This window comes from Lepisosteus platostomus, chromosome 4 (assembly GCF_059453375.1).
Source record: "Lepisosteus platostomus isolate fLepPlt1 chromosome 4, fLepPlt1.hap1, whole genome shotgun sequence".
In the NCBI taxonomy this organism is placed as follows: Eukaryota; Metazoa; Chordata; class Actinopteri; order Semionotiformes; family Lepisosteidae; genus Lepisosteus; species Lepisosteus platostomus.
In genome coordinates this window covers 33,094,325-33,103,520 of record NC_142614.1, presented here as the reverse complement: position 1 = coordinate 33,103,520, position 9,196 = coordinate 33,094,325, and positions in this window count along the sequence as shown.

Here is a 9,196-nt window from a genome sequence, read left to right as displayed (position 1 = left end):
TAACAGCTGGATGTGACAGTTTACATTAGAAATATGCTATTTATGGATTAACAAAATATATATGATATAAGTAGAAGGAACCCATCCAAAAATAAAATAGCAGACCTTACAACCTAAACGGAATAATAGCAGTCATTACAGAAATATTACACTGCTTTGTCTTCGAAATTACTTTAGAATACAGCAAGGTGTTTATGAAATTACACATTGAAAAAAGTGCTCTCGTATGTCGGAGCAATGAATTGACGTACATATTACAATTCTATGAAATTCCTATAACCCCCTCTTGGTTATTCTGTGAAGACGTTCAATCTGTGTGAGAGTGGTTGGAAAACTTTCTTAACAGCACTGATCTCACTGACGACGGTATTTGGGAAACATAAATCCGCATGTCATTTTAAACTATACAGTAATAGAGTCCCATGTTAACTGTGACTTTTCATTTTTATCTTGGATATTGTTTTTAGAATAGATTATTTATAGTGATATAAATCATAATTTCTATGCCATATAGGGCTGTTATATATTGTTGTTGTGCCTTTGTAAAGTGTATAGAAATGCCCGCTCAAATAGTTTCGGTTCCTTTACGATTAGGCTTTGTAATCCACTGTCATTGTTCTGAATTGTGGAACGATTCCTAGAAGTAGATTATAAATTGTTACTCTTTTCCAAAGTTATTGTTCTGCATCTACATTTCCTATCATACAGTACATTTTTCTACTGGCTATTGTTATGTGCAGTAAATTACCATGTATTATTAATTATCGGTGAAAAAATGAATAGCCCTATGAACTGCCGTGACTAAGCGAAATACATTGTGCTGAACTAGACGCAGTGGGCGGTCACATGAGTACGTGTACAGCAGATATGACTTGAGTTTTTCATTGCCTGAAGTCCAGTTCTTGACCTTAACATACAGTAAAAGCGTTTATATAAAAGTACATCACCAATGAACAGATAGACTGGACTTCAAAATGAAATACTTGTTTCCTAAATAATTGACTTGAAACACAATATAACACAAATACCTCCTTTATATTTACAAAAATAAATTAAAATCATTTGCACAGGTTACTCTCTACCATCATGTTACTGTATAAGTAAAAATTCACGTTCCAGGAATAACTCCTTGAGACAAAAGAAAATCTGTGTTGCAGTTTCCATTTTATTCTACTGAAATGTCTTTGAGGTGTTTTAACACATCAAACCTATGATATCGCCTTATATCACCTTTCATGGTATTGTACATCCAGAGTGCTGTGCAATCATATAAATGAGACAGGTACAGTATAAACAAATAAAAATGAAATTAAAAACAATTAAAAACTACAATATGAAGTTAGTTATTAGATAGGGTTTCAAAGTACAGACAGACTTGCAAGATCTTATATGGGGTTAGAGATCATTCCACAGTCTTGGGCCAACAGAACAGCAAGTACAGTCCCCAAGTGTCTGGAGTCTCGTATTGAGAAATGAAAGAAAGTCAGTCTGAAGAGGACAAAACAAAACGCAAAAGTAAGGTAGTTTAAGAGTTCACTGATGTAGTCGAGGAGCTAAACTGTTCAAGCCAAGATGAGCAGCAGTATTTTAAATCTCATTCTGAAATCCACATAGAGACAGTGAAAGGAAGCAACCCCAGGTGTAACATGCTGATGTATTTTTTAAGACTGATATTTCTGACTTCTAGGAAAGAACAATATTGTTTTGTTTTGATCCCTTTCATAATAGGAACATGTACCTGTGTTCTTCGGGACAAATTAAACCAGATATATTTGATATAAGACAAAATATTCAAATATTTTTAAGGCTTATACCAACAGGAATCAACATACATATGCTCTAAAAGTGTCATATTTTCATATTAATTGCAATCCATGCATAATACACAAACATTTTTTATTGTGCCTAATATGTTTAAATACAAATAAGATCACATTTCAAAGGAACTACTATACAAAAGCTTCATCTTGCATTCTGAAAATCAGTCTACTGATCTTGTCACAATCAGGAAACATGACTCAAGCTGACACTGTAGTTACTGTAGTTTGTAGACCCATTTACTGTCTGTCATGGTCATATACAGTAGATTGCTCACGTTCCCGAAACTCATCGAGTGCAAGGTAGTTAAGATACATTGTGGGTTCACTCAGCAGAATACGCAAATAGCGCAATTTAAATATTCAATATGTTGCATTATTCAACCAAAAGTAAGAGTGATGAGTTAACAAGGTCAGGAAAGAGCACAAGGGATCTGACACTGTTGGGCTATACAACTACACTACACTACTATCTGTACTGATTTTGAATTCGGTCAGTGATAATAATGAAAAACATGACAGATGACGGTTGTGTTCGTGTGTACACGACAGAAATTATTAACACATCTAATTAGGAAAATCTGTAGAGAAAACAATTTCCAAAATGAATAAAAAGTGAGAAAAGAGCATTAAAATTGAGGATAAAATAAATAATAAATTAAATAAATAAGTTTTTCTGTATTACAAAAGTAAATATGCAGTAGAGTAAAGGATGAATGGGATGGAAAGTATGTATGTAAATGGAAAGCTTTTGGACAATGAAGGCGAAAAAAGCTCGGGCTGTACAGGCTGAACACTTAACCTTAAACTCGCAGAACCTAACACACTAACAAGCATGAGAAAGACAGACGTACTAACAAGGAATTAAAGGAAAGTAAAAACAAGGGAGTGTAAATGGAAGGGGAGAGGACAGCATGTGCTTGACTGGTTTCCCAAGTTAAAATAATGAATAGTAACAAAATCTGGTCAAATGGATAGTTCTTTGTAAAATGGACAGGCTTTATGACTGCAAATAAGGTATATTTAAGCAATTGTGTCTGCTTTTGATTTTTCAGAATGTTTCAATGATGAAGGGTTCTGTCACTGTGCAATCTCCCTATCTGCAGATTGAATAAAAACTGAAATAGCTGATGTATCAAATAAAAACGTCACAAACGTTTGCTACGGAAGATATTGACAGTATGTCTCAGATTGAGGGAAATAATATAAGTACAGAAGAGGCAGATGTGTTACAAGCACTACAGGCACTTAACATTAACAATATTTCAGTGTCTAGTAGTGTTTTATAAGTTGTACTAAAAAAATAAATGTTATTCATAACAAAACTCTTCCAGCAGTCACTCGAAACAGAGCAACAGGTGCAATACTCACTGACTGGAAAACTATTCATCCATAAAAAGGTTACCAAAACAAACAGTTATTGTACTTATATGGAAGTCTATGGAACATTAATTTAATAGGAACAAAATTAGAAATCACCTAATGCATCTGGCAATAGGATTCTAGATGACTATTTTGTCTGAAAAAATGCCTTATTTACCTTGTTAGAGTTTTTTAATAAAACTAGAGTAATGCATAAGAGCAAGAGCATAGCATATGCATAAGAGAATATGATAGGGTATGAACATTTTGGTCTACATGGTAAACGTAATTGTTATTAGGTAGTAAAACAGCAGTAAGGCTTTTATGCTAATTTCAAATTATTTTCACTTTAATTTAGACTGAGGCTTGCATTTCAAGTTTTACTTTCACTGGGTGAGACATGGCTTTCACTTGCATTTCTTACAACTTTAATTTTATTACAGATCTTGTGTGTCTGCTGTGTCTGACCTTAATCATTACATATCTTTTCATATTTATCTATATGAATATTTACAGCATTTCTGATCTATTAGCAGCTCTTTACCAGGTTAATTAGATGAGCCTTCTCTCCTTACAACTACATTTATGTTCATATAAAGTATTTTATGTTTTTAGCATGTGAGAAAAGAAATAAAATTAATGTGTACTTTGTATGATTTTTGTTATACTGTTGGGAAATACCCTCAAACATCCAATTAAAAAGCAACTGGGATAAAAATAAATTCCTGAGATCTTTTGTTGAATCATTTTATTGGAAATGTTGTTTCTATTCATCGTACTATTCATTTAATGAGACATTGTACTAGAAAATGTAGGCCAAGCTAATAGCACTGCTAATGAATGGATGTGAGAAATGAGAGAGAACAGCACTGACAGTGAACACTGCCTCTTTAAAGAAGCCACTATACACTCTACTAATCTATTACTTAGCAAGTAGCCAAAACTGCTCCTATTAAAGTGGGAAAATGACCTTTTGTCTTCAACCGCTTTAATGAAAATCGTAACAATCTCTCAAAAGAATGTGGAAATGGGACAGACATCAGGGCATTTGTGAAATTCATCATCATTAAACAACAGTTGACATAGGGGCACCTTGACACTGAAAAATTGACATTTCTGGAAAGAGTAACATATAGTAACTATAATCTGTTATTAACTACTTTGTTCTAGAGTAAAACCAGAGACAGGTAGAAAGTGATATAATGTGACTGTGGTAGTCATATGTGATAAAGTGAAAATCTGCCCATTACAGATCAACCATTTATCTAAAAATATTTTTAAAATGCTGCATATTTTCACCTCTACATTAACTACTGGGTTAATTAAACTGTTAGCATCTGACCTGTCAGCATTGATTGAAATAAAAAATGACTGTCCAAGAAAGTTGTACATGAATTATCATGGTAGGAAACCTTCAATTACTTTTACTTTCTTTTCTTGGTGATGCACATTCATTTGGCATTCTGGTTTTAGGAATTGGCTTCCTCATTTATACCACAGCTAGAAAACTAGAAACTACACAACTATACCACTCATAATTAACCTGTTAATAAAACCATAGATACTGTACATGCTTGAGCCCTTGTAGTTACACTAACCATTCTGGTTTTTGGACTTTAGTTTCACATTTGCACAATTTTTGATTCCCTTTTGTATGTAAGACCACTTCAATACAGGGAAAAACACTGGTTTGTGGCACAATTACTTCATGAAAAATTGTGGTCTTTATCATTTTCATGACATTTATTCATACAGATTTATTCTTAGGAGTGTTATAAGAATAGTAAAATCGAATTTACTGGCAATCTTCAGTACTTGCCCAGTTCTAGTCCATGCATGTGGCAGTAATTTTCTTGACTATAAGCTGGTATGTGACTGTGATTTACTAGTATTTATAGTGCCCATGTACACCAGAGTGTTTGCACTTTACATGGTAAAACTAAAAACACACACAAAAAAACAAAAAATATAATCAAAATAACATTAAACAGAAAAAAGACAGATAAAAAAATGGAAAAGGGCAAAAAGGCAAACACTAAAAAGACTAAGCAGATTTAGTCTAGATGTAAAGACTGTAAAAGAGATTATGGAGTGTCAGATCTCATAGGACCAACAGAGCTAGAGTCTGAGTTTACTAGATCATTTAAAAATTAGACCAAGATCAAAACTGCAAATTAAGGTCATTTGAGTACAAAATAGATTGTAATTGAAAAGCAACTAGTTTTTCCAATATCTTTGAAAAGAAGATTAGAAATAGAATGGTAATTTGCAAATGCATAGGCATCTAAATTACATTTTTGAAGCAAAGAGGTAATCACAGCTTTTTTTAAAAAACCTGGAAGAAAACTGCGGGTGAGACAGATTTATCATATGAAGTCTAAAATAAGATTTTAGAAGATGGGATGGGAAAGGATCCAAAGAACAAAAGGTGGTCTTCAGGGTGGAAAACAGTTCCTACCATGGCAGGAGCAAACTTGGGATACAGCGGAACAGTGGTGTTGAATTTCTAAATGTGTGATTGTGCACATGAGGTGTGGCTGCTGCCGTTTACAAAGCAAAGATCTTATTAGTGAAATAATCCATGAGGTCCTGACACTGAGCATCAGATGAAGCTGAGAAGATAAGAACCCTCTGAGATAATAGCAATTTATCAATAGTGAAGAATTAAAATCTAAGGTTGTTCTTATTGTTCTTACTGAGCTGTGATTAGCTCAGAGAAGTATGTCATTTTTGAAAAATTATGATTTCAACATCTTGCCAAATCTGTTTTATGAATTGCTAATTAAGTATGTTTGCATTCTTCTGTAGTTTTGTTTCTATTGTGAGTCTCAGAGATAGAGTTGTTATAAATGGCTTCAGCAGGACATTCAGAATGTGAAATATAAATTGGTAGAATCAGAAGCTAACACCAATACACATCGCATTAGTTTGTGATGCATTATGATGCATTATTTTTAATAATAATAATTGCTTACACTTATATAGTGCTTTTCTGGACACTCAACTCAAAGTGGTTTACAGGTAATGGGGACTCCTCTCCACTACCACCAATGTGCAGCATCCACCTAGATGATGCGACGGCAGCCGTAGTGCGCCAGAACCCTCACCACACATCAGCTTTTAGTGGGGAGTAGAATAGAGAAATGAAGCTGATTCATAGATGGGGTTTATTAGGAGGCCATGATTGGTAAAGGCCAATGGGAAATTTGGCCAGGACGCTAGGGTTACACCCCTACTCTTTTTGAGAAACGCCCTGGGATTTTTAATGACCACACAGAGTCAGGACCTCGGTTTTATATCTCATCTGAAGGATGGTGCCTTTTTACAGTATAGTGTCCCCATCACTATACTGGGGCATTAGGACCCACACAGACCGCAGGGTGAGCGCCCCCTGCTGGCTCCAATAACACCTCTTCCAGCAGCAGGTTTTCCCAGGAGGTCTCACATCCAGGTACTGACCAGGCTCACACCTGCTTAGCTTCAGTGGGCTGCAGGATGACATGGCTGCTGGCATAAAAGACATAGGCATAGAAGACACTTTTATATGTACTCTACAGTCTGATGTACCACTTCCTGAAATTATACACCACCATTCTGATGGTTAAAACCTTTGCTTTTAATTTAAGTCTTTAACAGAGAAGTCTATAAAGCAGCTTTGTTCAAGTATTCAAGATTTCAAAGATATTTTCTAAGACAACTTAATGGGCTTCTTCAGGGCCTGTTGTCCTGTTGTGAAACAGGGGGTACAAATGGTTACTACGGAGAAGTGCTCTGTAAGAAGCTACCTGAGAATAGCAAGCGCTTATATGCACATAGGATTGTGAAAGAAAGGAACATGTGACCCGGCCATTTTTTCAAAGCTGATGCTTTTGCTTCTTTTAAGAAACAGCTTGTTGAGATCCTTGCGTCACTTGATTATTAGTTACCACACACTGTAACTGCAATAGTCTGATTGAATGGCCTCATTGTTTCCCTTCTCATGTTCCAGTCTCAGGCTTAGTGAACTTTTTGTGCTATTTTCAAAGTATTTTTAGTAAAGTGCTTCTTTACCTACAGATACCTGCTTCTTTAGAGTTGCGGGAGTATGGAATAAATTACCCTGCCATGTTTTTGAAGCTGATACTCCATTTTATTCAAGTAACAGGTGGATTAGGTCGATGAATCAATTAACTACCTGTTCTTATGTTGTATAGTCTGCATTTTATTTTTCGATTACACCAAATGAGAGACAGATTGGCCCTCAACACTCCTGTGGGTCTTGAGAAACTGCTGATCTTAATTAATAAGCATCTTTTTTATATTCAACCTTATTCATATTTGTTAATGTAAATGATAAAGTTGTTCCTACAGTATATAACATTTTTCAGTTCTGTTTTGTCATTTTCTTACCTCCTACTTTCCTGTTTTCATTTGATTAAAGAAAAATCTTGGGAAATGTTTTGAGAAGCATTTCAAAACTCATTTTTGAAAAAGAAGAAAAATCCCTTACAATGCCTAGGAAGAAATTAAAGATTAATCACTTTAACTGCCACAGGATAGGTGAATTGCATTACTTCTCTCAAAAGTCAATCAAAAGAAACATAGAGCATTCTCTGAAGGTTTGTGAAGTGAACAATAAAGACAATTTTCAGCTGTTTACAAATTCATGGTTGTGCCCAAAGGTGCTCTCAGATAGGTGTGCAATACTGCCCAGCAAGGCTATCTCAGATTTCAAATAATCTATTCTCAAGGTTTTTTAGAAGATTTTATAAATTAAAATGTAATATGTATCAGAGAATGTAAATACAAACCTGTTTCTTCCTACTAATTTTTCAATAGCTGCTATTAATGTTCTAAAAATTAGCACTGTATAAAAAAATGCAAGACATAAACAATTTTATGGATAAAATATGTTTAAAATCATGTCCACTGTGAGTAAAAGTAACGTTCATAACAATTTTGGGCCATAATACCCTCGTACTTAAACAAGGTTAATAAAGACTTGTTGTAGATCTTTGTAAAGCTACTGAATTCTGAAAATCAATCACATGTTTTCTGCTATTGATTTTACAATAAACAGTATATTAAAAAAAAAGTCAAGAAAGATGACAAAAAAGTCCATCTGTCTTGTTCTGGATCCTGGTGATTAATTTATCCAATAATCGTATCCAGTTCTTGAAAGAAGCAAGAGTTGTAACAGGAGAAATAAGGTTCTTGATCCCGAGATGAAGTAAAACAGATGAGTTTATTGCATGCAAGGAACAATAAAGCCGAAGTCTTGTTTCCCGCAAGAAACAACAAAACCGAAGTATTGTTCCCCGTACTGTTACAAACTTTTGGGTTATATACAGTTTTCTTCTCCGTTTCTGACGTCACTCGGTCTGATGGTAAAGAGGGGAGTTCATGGTATTTGGCCAGTTTATGATGTTCTGGGCAAATGGTCAGTTTAACATTACACCCAGGGGGGTTCCTAGCTGGCATCTGCAATCCTTATCAGTTAACCCCCTTTCCTGCCATAAACCCCTGCTTGTGACTTGGAAGTCTCAACCCCCTACAGAAAAGATTAAATTCAAACCCCCGTCTTCACATCTTTCTTCACAAGGGAATCATCTTTGACAACATTTAACATTTAATCCATCAAATAAATTTTAATTGCTTTAAAAAGAAAACACTTAGTGACTGATACCCAGAATAATCTTTCTCTTTATGCCAGGAATGAGAAGTTTCACTGAAACAGGTAACTGAAAAAACTGATAGCGGAAATCAGCTTAATAGGTCTCAATAATGCCCAAATCCAATAACTAAGAAACCATGGCTCACACAGCCTATTGAAAAGAAAAACACAGGAAACCATTACTGCTACCATGAGAAGCATTTCAATATATTTGTGCTTAAAGCTGTAAGCTTTTTAATGACTTTATTACCTGTAAAAACCATGAGACTGTAAATTCTGCAAACTGCCCATACATGTGACAGTGAAATTTGCACTGTCATGCATAGGGAAACTTCACACAAAAGTCCCATGAGCAATCACGTCA